Source organism: Pristiophorus japonicus, chromosome 20 (genome assembly GCF_044704955.1).
Source record: "Pristiophorus japonicus isolate sPriJap1 chromosome 20, sPriJap1.hap1, whole genome shotgun sequence".
In the NCBI taxonomy this organism is placed as follows: Eukaryota; Metazoa; Chordata; class Chondrichthyes; family Pristiophoridae; genus Pristiophorus; species Pristiophorus japonicus.
In genome coordinates, this window is record NC_091996.1 from 80,063,985 (window position 1) to 80,080,201 (window position 16,217).

The 16,217-nt window shown below is 47.3% G+C and overlaps 3 non-coding genes across 3 annotated transcripts; 2 read left to right on the forward strand and 1 right to left on the reverse strand.

Moving 5' to 3' along the window:
- The first annotated feature begins 7,295 nt into the window (after positions 1 to 7,295).
- trnan-guu (transfer RNA asparagine (anticodon GUU)) lies at positions 7,296 to 7,369 on the forward strand. The gene has a single exon. It is a non-coding gene; the product is annotated as a tRNA-Asn (tRNA).
- Positions 7,370 to 9,352: 1,983 nt separating this feature from the next.
- trnak-cuu (transfer RNA lysine (anticodon CUU)) lies at positions 9,353 to 9,425 on the reverse strand. The gene has a single exon. It is a non-coding gene; the product is annotated as a tRNA-Lys (tRNA).
- A 6,176-nt stretch (positions 9,426 to 15,601) lies between these two features.
- On the forward strand, positions 15,602 to 15,673 carry trnaw-cca (transfer RNA tryptophan (anticodon CCA)). Its single transcript has one exon. It is a non-coding gene; the product is annotated as a tRNA-Trp (tRNA).
- The last annotated feature ends 544 nt before the right edge of the window (positions 15,674 to 16,217 follow it).

Genomic DNA, 16,217 nt, shown 5'->3' on the forward strand with positions numbered 1-16,217 from the left:
CTCGAAATTGAGGAAGACTTGCTTCCACTCTAAAAGTGAGTTCTCAGGTGACTGAACCGTCCAATACGGGAATTACAGTCTCTGTCACAGGTGGGACAGACAGTGGTTGAAGGAAAGGGTGGGTGGGACTGGTTTGCCACACGTTCCTTCCGCTGCCTGTGCATGTGTTCTGCATACTCTCGGCGATGAGACTCGAGGTGCTCAGCACCCTCCAGATGCTCTTCCTCCACTGAGGGTGGTCTTTATCCAGGGACTCCCAGGTGTTGTTGGGGATGTTGCATTTTATGAAGTGGCTTTGAGGGTCTTTGAAACGTTTCCTCTGCTCACCTGGGGCTCGCTTGCCGTGCAGGAGTTCCGAGTAGAGCGCTTGCTTTTGGAGCCTTGTGTCAGGCATGCGAACAATGTGGCACGTCCAACGGAGCTGGTCGAGTGTGGTCAGTGCTTCAATGCTGGGGATGTTGTCCTGATTGAGGACGCGAATGTTGGTGCATCTTTCCTCCGAGGGGATTTGCTGGATTTTGCAGAAACATCATTGGTGGTATTTCTCCAGTGACTTGAGGTGCCCACTGTATAAGGTCCACGTCTCTGAGCCATACAGGAGGACGGGTATCACTACAGCCCTGTAGACCATGAGCTTAGTGGCAGATTTGAGGACCTGATCTTCGAACACTCTCTTCCTCAGGCGGCCGAAGGCTGCACTGGCGCACTGGAGGCAGTGTTGAACCTCGTCGTCGATGCCTGCCCTCGCTGATAATAGGCTCCCGAGGTATGCAATTATTCATCCTCTCACAGACCTCAATTATTTTCATGTGATAAACTGATTGAGAATAGAAAGAGGGTTAGTGCTCGGGATCTTAACCACTCGACCACCATGGAAAAATTATGAGAATGGTATATATTATATAGATATATATATCTATATTAATAGAATCACAGAATCAGAAAGTTTCAGCACAGAGTGAGGCCATTTCGGCCCATCGTGTCCCCGCCGGCCGACCAAGAGCTATCCAGCCTAATCCCACTTTCCAGCTCTCGGTCCAGAGCTCTGTAGGTTGCGGCACTTTAAGTGCACATCCACGTATCTTTTAAATGCGGTGAGGGTCCCTCCCTCTACCACCTTTTCAGGCAGTGAGTTCCAGACCCCCACCACCCTCTGGGTGATGAAATGTTCCCTCATATCGCCTCCATACCTCCCCCAATTACTTTAATTCTATGCCTCCTGGTTGTTGACCCCTCTGCCAAGGGAAACAGGACCTTCCTATCCACTCTATCCAGGCCCCTCAATTTTATACACCTCAATCAGGTCTCCGCTCAGAAGCCTCTGTTGCAAAGAAAACAGATTCAGCATCTCCAAACTATCCTCATAACCAAAATTCTCCAGACCAGGCAACATTCTAGAAAATCTCCTCTGCTCCCTTTTCAGTGAAATCACATCTTTCCTGTAATGTGGTGACTAGAACTGCACGCAGTACTCCAGCTGTGGTGTAGCCAGTGTTTTGTACAGTTCAAGCATAACCTCCTTGCTCTTGTATTCCATGCCTTGACTAATATAGGCAAGTATTCCATATGCCTTCTTAACCACATTAACTACCTGGCCTGCTACCTTCAGGGATCTGCGGACCTGCACTCCAAGGTCCCTTTATTCCTCTACACTTTTCAGTGTCGTACCATTTAATGCGTATTCCCTTGCCTTGTTAAACCTCCCCAAATGTATTACCTCACACTTATCTGGATTGAATTCCATTTGCCACAGTTCTGCCCACCTGACCAGTACATTGATCATCATCATCATAGGCGGTCCCTCGATCGAGGACGATTTGCTTCCATGAGTTCACAGGTGTTTCGATGAAGGACCCGATGTTCCAGTCCTGAATCCAATTGAGGGGGTGGAAGATGCCTTTGTGTGGATTTTTTTAACGTGGGGTGACCGTTGCACATCAGCCACCACACGGGCTTGACAGAGCGAGGTCTTGGTCCAGTGGCAAGGGTTAACCAAGACGACAGGAGACCAGCTCTGCTGCATGGACCCAGTGCACACATATCGCAGTGTGGGCTGGCCCGTGCTGCCCCTGGGCCCTCGGCTCTTCTGGGCCCCGTCCCCTCATCTGTCACACCTCCTCCACGATCTGTCGCCGCTCCTCCACCATAAACATTCACCGCAGCTCGCCACAAACACTCGCCGCTCATCCGCCCCGACCTTCCCACTCCTCTGTACCTGGGCCCTGCCGATGTTCCTGCTCACGCTCCAAAATGATGACCAGGGTTTTGATGACGTCACCCAGACGCCCATTTCAAAAACGTCGGCATTTGTTTAAATACCTTAAAAATGTTAACATATATGTAATAAAGCTTGAAGCACCTCCCGGAATTCCTTCTAAGATGGGATTATGGTTTGTTGATCCAGATTCCAGAATCCATGCAGAGATGTTACCCGTGGTATAAGGTGGTGTGGCTGGATTCCGATGGACTGCATGGATAGCTTACCAACTTCGCTTGTTGTTTTAGTATCATCGCGCTGGTCCCTCAGAGAACAGTGTGAAGTGCTGGGAGGATCAATGTGGCCAGGATTCGTGTCCTGGTCAATATTTATCCCTCAATCAACATCACAGAGACAGATGATCTGGTCAGCATCACACTGCTGCCTATAGGAGCCTGCCGTGTGCAAATTGGCGGCTGTGTCTCCCACACTACAAGAGTGACCGCACTTCAAAAAGTACTTCATTGGCTGCAAAGCGCCTTGAGACATCCATTGATATCTTCCTGTAGTCCGCCACTTTCTTCTTCATTATCAACCACTCAGCCTATTTTAGTGTCATCTGCAAACATCTTACTCATACCCTCAACATTTCAGTCCAAGTCATTGATGTGCACCACAAAAAGCAAGGGACCCAGCACTGAGCCCTGCGGAACCCCACTGGATCACAAAATCACCCATCAACCATTACGCTTTGATTCTTGCCTCTGAACAAATTTTGGACCCAACTTCCACTTTGCCCTTGAATCCCATGGGCTTTTACATTCGTAAGCAGTCTGCCAAGTGTGACCTTATCAAAAGCTTTGCTAAAGTGCATATACATTACATCATACCACTATCCTCATCAACCCTCCTGGTTACCTCCTCAGACACGACCTTCCCTTGACAAATTCATGTTGACTATCCTTGATTAATCCATTTCTTTCCAAATGAAGATTTATCCTGTCCCTCAGGATTTTTCCAAATAATTGTAAAAGGTTCGGCTGGCCAGCCTGTATTTACTCAATCCCTTTCTCCCTTTTTAAACAAAGGTACAACGTTAGCAGTGCTCCAATCCTCTGGCCCCGCACCTGTAGCCAGTGAGGATTGGACAATGGTGGTCATAGCCTCTGCTATTTCCTCTTTTGCTGCTCTTATCAGCCTGGATTACATTTCATCCGGGCCTGGGGATTTATCCACTTTCAAAGCTGCTAAACCACCAATACTTCCTCTCTCACTATGTTTATTTTATCTAATATTTCACACTTCTCCACCCTCATTGCAAAGTCCACATCGCCCCTCTCTTTTGTGAAATCAGATGCAAAGTATTCATAAAGAATCCTACCCAAGTCTTCCGCCTCCGCGTACAGATTCCCTTAATGGACTCTAGTAGGCCCCACTCTTTATCTTGTTATCATCGTGCTCTTAATGTATTTGTAAAACATCTTTGGGTTTTCCCAGATTTAATTGCCAACATTCTCTCATGCTCTCTCTTTGCTTTCCTGATATATTTTGTAATTGCACCTCTGCACCTCTAGAGTTTCTGCAGTATTGAGTTATCCGTATCTGTCATAAGCTTCCCTTTTTTTCGTTAACTTTCCCTCTATGGCCCCTGACATCCCGGGAGCTCTAGATTTGTTCGTCCCACCTTTGTTTTAAGGGAACATACTTGCTCTGTCCCCTCAGGATCTCCTCCTTGAATGCCTCCCACTGCTCTGACACTGATTTACCAGCAAGTAGCCGTTCTCTCAGTCCACTTTGGCAAAATTCCATCTCAGCTCAGCAAAATTGGCTTTACCCCAATTGAGAACTTTTATTCCTGGTCCCCTTTGTCCTTTTCTATAACTACCCTAAACCTTACTGAGTCTGATCACTCGCACCAAAATGCTCTCCCACTGATACCCCTTCTACCTGCCCCTCTTCGATCACAAGACCCAGTCCAGAACCGCCCCTCCCTTGATGGGCTTGTTACATACTGGATAAAGAAGTTCTCCTGAATGCATTTTAGGAATTCTCCACCATCTGTACCATTCACACTATCATTTTCCCAGTTAACATTCGGGTAGTTGAAATCCTCCACTATTACAGCTCTATAGGTTTTGCACTTCTCAACATTCTGCCCATATATTTGTTCTTCTATCTCCCTCTAACTGCCTGGGGGTCTACAGTGCACTCCCAGTAGTGTGATCGCCCCTTTTTTGTTCGTTAATTCAACTCACATGGCCTCGTTTGATGACCCCTCTAACACATCATTCCTTTTCACAGCTGCAGGATCCGTCAATAATCTCTCACAACTCAACTGAAAGCAGCTGGAATGTGCAGTTTTGAGAGGGGCTTTCTTCACCGTTAGGGCTGGAAACTGTAGAGTTTGAATGTGTACCGAACTGTACAGACTATTCAGTAAATATAGCAGGACTGGGAGACATTGTGCTTTGTTAATACTGAACCAGAAATGCACATTATTCAATGCTTCTCATATTTAATTGAGCACGTTTTCAGCTGGTTTTAAACGGGAACCTTTTGCATGTTAAGCGAATGTGATGACCACTACACTACGGAACCCACACTTTCAAAGCAGACTGCAACCTGAATGCAGCAACTTAGACCGCTCGGCCATCCTGACTGCTCAATATTATGTGTGGCCACCTGCAGTTTGATTTTGAACTTTTGTGTCCTGTCACATGAAGTAAATGAGGACAGCAGGCGTATCTCTGCCTGACACCGGGGAAACAGTGAGACAGACCTTGGAGCAAGGGTCTGGTTATTGTGAAACAGCAAAGAAAATATTAATTCTGGAATTATCCAAAAGGACAGGGACCTCAACATGATTTAAACATGCAACTTTCTGATCAACAGGCAGACACACCACCGCTGCACCACGAGGCCGAAACACTGAGTCTGAGATGTTCATCTATATGAAGGTTCTGCAATAAAAGGGGCTTTAAAATCCCCGCCCATTCCCACCGGGTGTCAGAAGCAGCGCTCACCTGCCAGTCACCATATGTTTATTTGTTAAACTTTTGTGTTGCTTTCACGGGAAAGCATCATTAATTAACCCGTCACCTTCTTTTGCACAATGAAAGAAATGCTAACTGAGGGAGAGTTGATACTTTAATCAATAAATACAGCAAATGCTGGAAATCTCAGCATGTCAGGCAGTATTTGCTAGGAGATTAACCTCGCCTCCCATTGTTCATCCACAGCAAGTTTAAACATAATGCTCCCACTTGGGATCGAACCAGGGACCTTACACGTATAAAGCAAACGTGATAACCACTACACTGCGGAAACCTCTGGCAAAGCAGCCCCAACAGAGGGGAGCTGACCAGTGAGCTCCCTCTGTGCTGATCGGGAATGTGCTGGCTCACCTTAAACAACTTCTGTCCCACACTGAAAGTTCTCAATCCTTCTCCTCCGCTGCCTTTACAGAAATGTCACGGATCACCCAGCCACAGTGTTCACTTCCACATCCTCACAGTGGGGCCACAGAGGCTCCTACCGTCTCCCCGTGATCAGCGAACTCGCCCAGTTTACAAAATTAAACCCCCAACACCTGTCCGGCAAAGGGCAGGAGAAGCGGGAGAGTGTGTAAGCTCGTTCTGTCACAGATAGTAGTGGGGTTATTAACGGCGATTACAGCAATCGTTAATCCTCTCACACACCTCAATTATTTTTCTGCGATGAACTGATTGAGAATGGAAAGAAGTTTAATGCTCGAGATCTTAACCACTCGACCATAGAACAGCTTCGATAATTTGTATAAATATAAAAATATATATTTATTTATGGACCTGAATATCAACGGCTAGCTGCCGAGACCTCATGGTGCGACGGTCGTGCATCTAACTTTGAGCGAGAGAAATTGTTCCACAGTGACACCCATTTCATCTTTTGTTCCCTTTTAAACACTAGAAACTGAGACAGGGGAATAAATAGAGAAACCAAAGCTCAACGATACAGACAAGAGGAAGAGAGAAGGGGAAATACTGTCCCCACCCAGAACTAATGCAGAAACCCCTCTGCTGCGCTCGGGGTGGCCACCCACAGCCTGAATACACTAACGTCCCAACAGCTCATTGACTGTCGGAGTGGGACCGTGCGGCGCTTCAGAAGACAGGTCGAAAAAGCAAAGTCACTGAATCGATCTCATGTGCGCCTTCTGCCAAGAATAGCTACACACAAAAAATGCTTTTATAAAAGTTACACCTTATCTCCAACTTTGTCAAAAAGTTAGCTTGTTGGTCAAGGGGTATGATTCTCGTTTCTGGCTTGTTAATTGAAATTTGCGAGAGATCCCGGCCGAGCCCACTATTCTGCCGCCAATTTTGAAATTACATCGAACTTTTGCAAAGAAGGACTTGCATTTCTGCAACACCTTTCAGGAACTCATGATGCCTTAAAGCACTTTACAGTCGTTGAGTTATGTTTGAAGTATTGTAGTGTGGGGAAAGATGTGCCCAAATCACCCCACACGAACCTCAACTCTTTGCGAAGGAGTTCGGTGCAAATAATCAGGTGCCTCAGGGACTTAGACTTTCTTTGAATGACTTCTGCTTGGACCTGTATTCAAGCTTGAAACAGCAACTGGGCTTCCATCTCACGGGAGCAGCGTGTAGCGGTTAGTGAGTAGGTGACGAGGTTTGGGGTTGATGTGCGTCACTTTCAATCTTTGAAATTTCACCAAATAAAGAAATTATGAATCCAACTGTCCCTGTAATCCTTTTGTTCAGGTTTAATCACAGGAATATCTGCAGTCAGGAGGTGAAAAGTAATTAAAACCGACGACTGGCTTTGGGACAATCAGTATACTTTGTCACAGACAAGGCACCGTAAGGCTGGAAGGTAGATCACACCGGTTGTGGGAGAGCTGGTTGGTGGTGACATGGAAGTGTCTGCAGTGTGCGGGACCAGACTGCTTCCATGCATCCACAATGAATGTCCCTCCCTTTATTTGGGAAAAGTACAACTGAGAGTGGACAAGTTCCATCCCGGTCGGAGCAATCTGAAGCTTTAACTGACTGACACCCTGGTTTGGGATGTCTTGCAGTTTACATTTAAGTTAGTCTCTGTGGCGCAATGGGTTAGCGCATTCAGCTGTTAACCGAACGGTTGGTGGTTTGAGCCCACCCAGGGACGAAGCCTTTAACTGTTTTTTTCCCGAGGATTCAGTGCCGCACAGTTCCAGGTTGTCATTGTGCGTTTTGGCTGCATGAATATATTCCGCAAACATTGCCAGCTGTGCTGTTATCCAGTGAGTTCCCACTCCAATACTTTTATGAACATTTAGTTCATGGAAAACGATAACAATTTTTTACATGGACCATGGTCCTCCATCCAGTCCACGAGAAATAAATTACATTATTGTGTTTAAAGGAACTGGTGGAAATTGTCTGACCGATCGTTATGGCTTTGCTTAGATTCTGAGAGTCAACAGTTTGCGAAGAATTATCTCATGGCCAATGCCAAGCATGAAAATGTCTCTCAGCATTTGTTCTAGGAATCCCTCAAATTCGCAATGTCCTGCGAGGCACCTTAATTCGACGACATAGCTCGCCACTTCCTGGCCCTCCGACCGTTGGCACATGTAGAACCGATACCTCGCCATCAGATCGCTTTCTTTAGGATTTAGATGCTCGCAGACCAGCGTACACAATTCTTCATAGGATTTAGTTGTTGGTGTCACCAGAGCTAGAAGATTCTTCATGAGGCCATAGGTTGCTGCCCCACAGACGGTAAGGAGGATCGCCCTTCATTTGGCAGCGTTCTCGTCCCCTTCCAGCTCGTTGGCCACGAAGTATTGGTCGAGTATCTCCACAAAGGCTTCACAATCGTCCACTTCTGAGAACTTCTCCAGGATACCAACTGTTCCTTGCATTTTTGCGTGGTTGTTCATTGTCTCGTCGCCAATTGATACGCTCATAATAAAGGATGAAACTGAGTACTGTGAATAATGAGTCAGTGTGACCTTAGCTCCTTTAATAAGACTCCAGAGTGCAGGTACCTCATGGGTAGCCTGCTTACATACCGTGCTCCCAAGGGATACTGGGATCCCTTGGGACTCCGACAGGTAGGCCCTCTGATGATGGAGTGCACAGGTTGTCAAGGGATAAATACATAACACAAGATGTGAACAGAAATCAACCATCAAAATCCCTGTCATTAACCGCAAAGGGTTTCCTGCAATTTTCTGATCGCAAAGCGCTTTCAGTCCTTGTCCTTAAAATTGCAGACGTGGAAATTGGGGAGTTTAATGACTTTGAAAGGAGGACATTGTTGTTTGGTGCCGTTCTGGTCAGAGAAATGTTTGTGAAAGGAACTTTTTGCAGAGAGAGGGATTGAGCATTTCAGCTTGTTCCTGAACACTTCTCTCTGGGCACTGAGCTCAGCAGCAATTTCTGTCGTGTGGAGGTTATCACATTTCCTTCACACGTGAAAAGTTCCCGGTTCAAGCCTGCGCAGAAACATTATTTCTCAAACAAAAACTTGTCTGCAATAAAAGCTGTTTTGGATACATTGTTGAATGAGCAATGCACATTTAAAATCAGTCTCCTCCAATACAGATTGTGTAAAATCAGATCGGGGATAAAACTTCATCAAGGATTAAAGTTTCATGAATTATTAAAGTTCACTTTTTGAAGTTTTGACTGTCCCTGTCAGCATTTCATTCATTCCGTGAAACAATGCGATCGGTTTACACCAGCAGATCTCAGCTGCATTTGAAACCCACAAACAACTCATTAATTATTCGCTCTTCCCCACTTCCAGAGCTCAGAGGGTTATTGTCCATCCCTGGGATACAAGCTACCTCGGACCCGGACCAAAGCTCCCCGTACACCGAGCACAGGCTCAGGAAAACCCCGGGGGAGAGGATATCCCGGTCACTGGGCCTTCCAGCAGCCCTGAACAAGCGCCCGGTCTGAAACTTTCCAGAGTAATAACTTGCATCTGGAACATCTAACAGTAAGGACGGCCGAGCGGTCTGAGGCGCTGCTTTCATTATTTGATTAAATTATCAATTCTCCCTCAGTTCGCATTTTTATCATTGTGCAAAAGAAGATCATGGGTTCATTAATGATATTGACCCGCGAAAGCAACATAAAAGTTTAATGAAAAAGTAATCACCCAACGTGGGGCTCGAACCCACGACCCTGAGATTAAGAGTCTCATGCTCTACCGACTGAGCTAGCCGGGCTTCTCAACATTTACTCTGTCAATCCCCTTCAGAATATTGTCCGTTTCAATGAGATCACCTCTCATTCTTCTCAACTCCAGAGAGTATCGGCATATTCTACACAATCTCTCACCATAGGACAGTCCTCTCATCCCAGGAATCGATCTGGTAAACCTCCGTTGTACCACCTCCCAGGCAAGTGTATCCTTCCTCAGATAAGTAGACCAAAACTGTGCGCAGTACTCCAGGTGTGGTCTCACCAGGGCCCTGTACAATTGGAGCAAGATTTCCTTACTCTTGCACTATGGGCGGAATATTAGGTGCTATGGTCCGAATATCCTGATTTTCTGCTGATTCTACGGTTGTATAAAAAGTTATTAGAATTCAACAGTCACTCGGCAAACATATTTGTATTTCCTTCAGTGTGCAACACATGTGGGTGGATTAATGATGATTGAAACAATTATTCAGTATTTCACAGACTTGAATTATATTTGTCAGCTTGCTCTGTAAAAATGCTTTCCCTGACCAGGAATCAAACCCAGACCACGGCAGTGAGAGCACCAGACCCTAACCACTAGACTACCAGGGAACACTGCTTGCAGCCTCTGCGATAGCTTTAAATATAGTCAGCTTACAATCACAGCTCAGAATTGTGCGGTGACACGGCGTGTAACTGGATTTGCTGGGAGCAGCGTGGAGGCCCCGACCTGCGTGAGAACACCAGCGGCAGGTCGGGGCCATAAAAGGAGCGGTGAGCGGCGGCCTGGGAGCAGCGTGGTGGTGTACCACGGCAAGGTACAGCGCGAGCTGGTGCAGGAGGGCGACGGCAGCGAAGTGTGATGTCATCAAAGTCCAGGTCGGTGATTGGAGCGTGGGCAGGTACAGCAGGAGCAGCGAGAGACTGTGGAGGGATGTGATCGGGGCCCAGGGGTGGTGTGAGTTCAGGGCCAGGGGCCCAGGGTCAGCACGGGCCAGCCCACACTGCGATATGTGTGGGCACTGGGTCCGTGCAGCAGAGCTGGTCTCCAGTCGTCTTGGATAACCCTTGCCACTGGACCAAGACCTCGCTCTGTCAAGCCCGTGTGATGGCTGGGGTGCAGCGGCCACCACACGTTAAAAAAATCCACGCACAGGCATCTTCCACCCTTCAACATGCAGTTCGGGACCTGGAATATTAGGTCCATCATTGAAACACCTGTGAACTCATCCTTTTTTGGCATGGAAGCAAGTCATCCTCGCTTCGAGGGACTGCCTATGATGATGATGAACTGGATTTGCTGCAGTCCGCGGGCAGCAGGTGACGAAAGCGGGTGTGAGAGGGTGAGTGACAGGTGGGCACTGCTTCTGATGCTGTCTGACCCACGCTGGGAGTGGCCGGGGATTTTAAAGCCCTTTCATTGCACCAATGTAGGGAAAATGAAACTGTGTTTCAGGAACCTTCATGTATACAAACATGGGCACTCTGCACTGTGGACCTCGTGGTGTAACGGTAGTGTGTCTGACTCCAGATCAGAAGGCTGCGTGTTTATATCACGTCGAGGTCACTGTACTTTTCCATATTGTTCTTCCGGAATTGAGATTTACTTTGCTGTGTCACAATTTACTTTCCCACCCATCTTTGTATCATCAGCAAACTTGGCTCCATTACACTCGGTCCCTGTATCCCTGGGATAGGGGAGGGAAGACACACCGGAGAAGTGTGAGCTTGTGGACCGGAGAAGTTGCAGCTGCTGGAGCTGTGCGTTTTATCGGGGAGGGACGGGGGGAGAGCCCGCCGAGCGACCGGAGAAGCTGAGAAGCTGCTGTGCTTTTCATCGGGTTTGACACTGTTTAAAAATGGCAGAGTGCCAAGTTTTCTCTCCCTACTGCCCATGTGCGAAGGTGCCGGCAGTGTTTTCGGTGCAGGCATTTGGCTCCGCCCCCCACTTCACCATCGACACCACGCCAGGACTCCGGGGACTGTACACAGCGGCCAGGATGGGGCGAGTTTTTCCCCGAGCCATTTCCAGCGAGCAATGTCGGTGCGCTTGAGGTCAGTGCGCCGACAAAACTGCTTGGGGAAAATCTAGCCCTTGAAGAGTAAGGAGTACACTGAAGGAAATACAAATATGTTTGCCGAGCAACTGTCAAATTTTAATAACTTTTTATACAACCATCGAATCAACAAAAAAACAGGGCACTCGGCCCATAGTACCTAATATATAGCCCACAGTACAAGAGTAAGGAAGTCTTGCTACAATTGTACAGGGCACTGGTGAGATGAGGAGAAACTTCTTCACTCAGAGAGTTGTTAAACTGTGGAATTCTCTGTCGCAGAGAGTTGTTGATGCCAGTTTGTTCGATATATTCAAGAGGGAGTTAGATGTGGCCGTTATCGCTAAAGGGATCAAGGGGTATGGAGAGAAAGCAGGAAAGGGGTACTGAGCTGAATGATCATCCATGATCTTATTGAATGGTGGTGCAGGCTCGAAGGGCCGAATGGCCGACTCCTGCACCTATTTTCTATGTTTCGATGTTTCTCTGTCCTGCTACTGCTTCTTTAATAATGGATTCCAACATTTGCCCAACCACAGATGTTCGGCTAACTGGTCTATAGTTTCCTGCTTTTTGTCTGCCTCCTTTTTTAAATAGGGGCATTACATTTGCAGTTTTCCAATCTGCTGGGTCCTCCCCAGAATCCAGCGAGTGCATGTCCACAGATCCCTGAAAGTAGCAGGCCAGGTAGATAAGGTGGTTGAGAAGAAATATGGAATGATTGCCTTTATTAACCGAGGCATCGAATACAAGAGATGGGGTCGGTGGGGCAGGTTAGGTCACAGCTGGAGTACTGCATGCAGTTCTGGTCGCCATATTACAGGAAGGGCATGATTGCACTGAAGATGGTGCAGAGGAGATTTACGAGGATGTTGCCAGGAGTGGAGAATCTTATCCATGAGGACAGATTAGAAAGGCTGGATTTGTTTTCCATGGAACAGAGACTGAGGGGAGACCTCATTGAGGTGTATAAAATGATGAGGGTCCAAGATATAGTGGATAGAAAGGACCTATTTCCCTTAGCAGAGGGGTCAACAACAAGGAGGCATAAATTTAAAGTAATTGGTCGAAAGTTTAGAGGGGATATTTCTTCACGCAGAGGGTTGTGGGGGTCTGGAACTCACTGCCTGAAAGGGTGGTAGAGGCAGAAAGTCTCAACACATTTAAAAAGTGCTTGGATGTGCACCTGAAGTGCCGTAACCTGCAGGGTTATGGACCTAGAGCTGGAAAGTGGGATTAGGCTGGATAGCCTCTAGTTGGCCGGCGCGGACACGATGGACCGAAATGGCCTCCTTCCGTGCTGTAAACTTCTTTGATTCTATGAACTCATTTGCAAAGAGTTGAGGTGCGTGTGAGGTGATTTGGGCACATCTTTCCTCACATGGCAACATTTCAAAGGTACTTAACGGCTGTACAGCGCTTTGAGGCGTCATGAGTTACTGACAGACGCTGCAGAAATCCAAGTCCTTCTTTGCAAAATTTCAATGCAATCTCAAGACTGGTCTGGGATTTGAAATCAGGATCTTTCTGCAAATTTCAAGTAACAACTGCGAAGCAAAAATCATATCTCTCGACCAACAAACTACCTGCTTAGCAACTGTGGAGATAAGATGTAACCATTATTGAAGCATTTTTAGTGTGTGTTGCTGTTCTTGATCGGAGGAGCACATGAGACGGAATCAGTGACTTTGCCTTTTCGACATGTCTTCTGAAGCGCCGCACGGTCCCACTCCTGCAGTCAATGAGCTGTTGGGACGTTAATGTATCCATCATCATCATCATCATAGGCGGTCCCTCGAAACGAGGATGACTTGCTTCCACGCCGAAAAAGGATGAGTTCACAGGCGTTTCAATGAATGACCCGAACTACATCCCAAAGGGTGGAAGATGCCTGTGCGTGGATTTTTTAAACGTGTGGTGGCCGTTGCACCCCAGCCATCACACGGGCTTGACAGAGCTAGGTCTTGGTCCAGTGGCAAGGGTTAACCAAGACGACAGGCGACCAGCTCTGCTGCACGGACCGAATGCACACACATATCGCAGTGTGGGCTGGCCCGTGCAAACCCTGGGCCCCTGGCCCCAAACTCATGCCTCCGCTGGGCCCTGATCACGTCCCTCTACAGTCTCTCGCCGCTCCTTCGCCCCGATCTCGCCGCTCCTGCTGTACCTGCCCACGCTCCAATCACCGACCTGGACCTTGATGACGTCACTCTTCGCTGCCGCCGCCCTCCTGCACCAGCTCGCGCTGCTCCCTGGAGTAGTCTCCTGGGATCTCCAAGCTCCCAGGGCCGCTCGCCGTTCCTTTTATGGCCCCGACCTGCCGCTGGTGTTCTCCCGTTAGTGTATCCAGGCTGCGGGTGGCCACCCCGAGCACAGCAGAGGGGTTTCTGCATTAGTTCTGGGTGGGGGCAGTATCTTTCCCCTTCTCTCTTCCTCTTGTCTATATCCCTGTGCTTTTATTTCTCTATTTATTCCCCCTGTCTCAGTTTCTAGCGTTTTAAAGGGAACAAAAGATGAAATGTGTATCACTGTGGAACAATTTCTCTCACTCAAAGTTAGACGCACTACCGTTGCACCATGAGGTCTAGGTAGCTAGCCGTTGATATTCAGGTTCATATATAAATATATATAAATATATCTATATATATCATAACCGTTCCCTGGTGGTCGAGGGGTTAAGATCCGGTGCACTAACCTGGTTTCAATTCTCGATCAATTCATCGCATAAAAATAATTGAGGTCTGTGAGACGATTAATAATTGCTGTAATCACCATGAATACCAATACTTTCTGCGATAGACCGAGCTTACAGACTATCTGGCTTCTCCTGCCCTTTGCCGGGCACGTGTTCGGGGTTTAATTTTGTAAACTGGGCGAGTTCGCTGATCGCGGGGAGACGGTAGGAGCCTCTGTGGCCCCACTGTGAGGATGTGGAAGTGAACACGGTGGCTGGGTGATCCGTGACATTTCTGTAAAGGGCAGCGGAGGAGAAGGATTGAGAACTTTCAGTGTGGGACAGAAGTTGTTTAAGGTGAGCCAACACATTCCCGATCAGCACAGAGGGAGCTCACTGGTCAGCTCCCCTCTGTTGGGGCTGTTGTGCCAGAGGTTTCTGTAGTGTAGTGGTTATCACATTTGCTTTATACGTGAAAAGTACCCGGTTTGATTCTGGGTAGAAACATTATGTTTAAACTTGCTATAAGGGAACAATCGGAGGAGAGTTTAGTCTCCTGGAAAATGCTGCCTGACCTGCTGAGATTTCCAGCATTTGCTGTTTTTATTTGCTATTTATTCTCCTGGTAGAAAGGCTCCCTTATTCCTGAATTGCTCTTTATTTAACCAATAAATAGATAACTTTCAGTGAGAGAAAACGGATCCACCGGGGACATTTCGCGTGTGAGGCCAACGTGATATCTGCTACACTGCAGCCCATCAAAGGGCGAGAAACCACTGAATATAAAGGATGAGCTCACAAATACCAGGGGCAGTGCAGTCTGGTCAACGTCAAACCCTCCTTTCTTATTCAGCAGAGGCATGATGCCACAAAGTTTAGTTAAAGATACAAATACAAGTAAAACTTCCAAATCTTTTCACTGTAAAATTCTTTCACTTTATTTGAAATCCTACTGCGTTGAATCTGAAAATGATCACCATGGGATTTTATCTTCGCTGCTGATTCTAATTTCTCTGCACGGAAGGAATAACCGGTGCTGTTAAATTTGACAAAAGTTGCCCCAGATTCCTGGTGACATCGGCAATACAGCGTGTAAAATGGGTTAACATGCTGAAGAACAGAAAAACTAAACAAATAGGAGCAGGAGTCGGTCATACGCCCCTCGAGCCTGCTCCGCCATTTAATACGATCATGGCCGATGTGATCATGGACTCAGGTCCACTTCCCTGCCCGCTCCCCAAAGCACAGGACAAATGATTGAAGTATCGACTGTGCCTCAGTTAGCATTTCTTTCATTGTGCAAAAGAAGGTGAGGGGTTAATTAATGATGCTTTTCCATGAACGCAACACAAAAGTTTAAGAAAAAAACATACGGTGACTGGCAGGTGAGCGCTGCTTCTGACACCTGGTGGGAATGGGCGGGGATTTTAAAGCCCCTTGTGTTGTGAAAGCTTCATATAGAGGAACATCTCACACTCACTGTGTAGGCCTCGTGGCGCAACGGTAGTATGTCTGACTCCAGATCAGAAGGTTGCGTGTTCAAATCACGTCGGGGTCACTGTTCTTTCAGAATTAATATTTTCTTTGCTGTTTGGCAATAACCAGACCCTTACTCCAAGGTCTGTCTCACGGTTTCCCCGGTGTCAGGCAGAGATACGCCTGCTGCCCTCATTTATTTCATGTGACAGGACACAACAGTTCAAAATCAACTTGCAGGTGACCACACACACCGGCGAGTGGTCTGAGGTGCTGTGATTAGATCGCAGTTTTCTCTGGAGGTGTGGGTTTGAATCCAACTTCTGACATTTCTTATTTTTAATCATTAAGCGAAACTCATTGTTTAACACCACAACCAACTCCTTAAAATTGGGATTCAGCAGTTCACCTGCTCGCTTAACATTTCCGTCTGACCTGGTGCTGAAAGTGGAGATGTTTCCGCAGTGTAGCGGTTAACACGTTCGCCTCACACGCGAAAGCTCACCAGGCGGGAATATTTTCTGGAGCTTTCTCCTCATGCATGCTCAGGGGCGAGTTTGTTCTCCTGTGAAAAGTTCATAAGATGATAAGCATGTAAGAATTAGGGGCCGGAGTATGCCATTCGG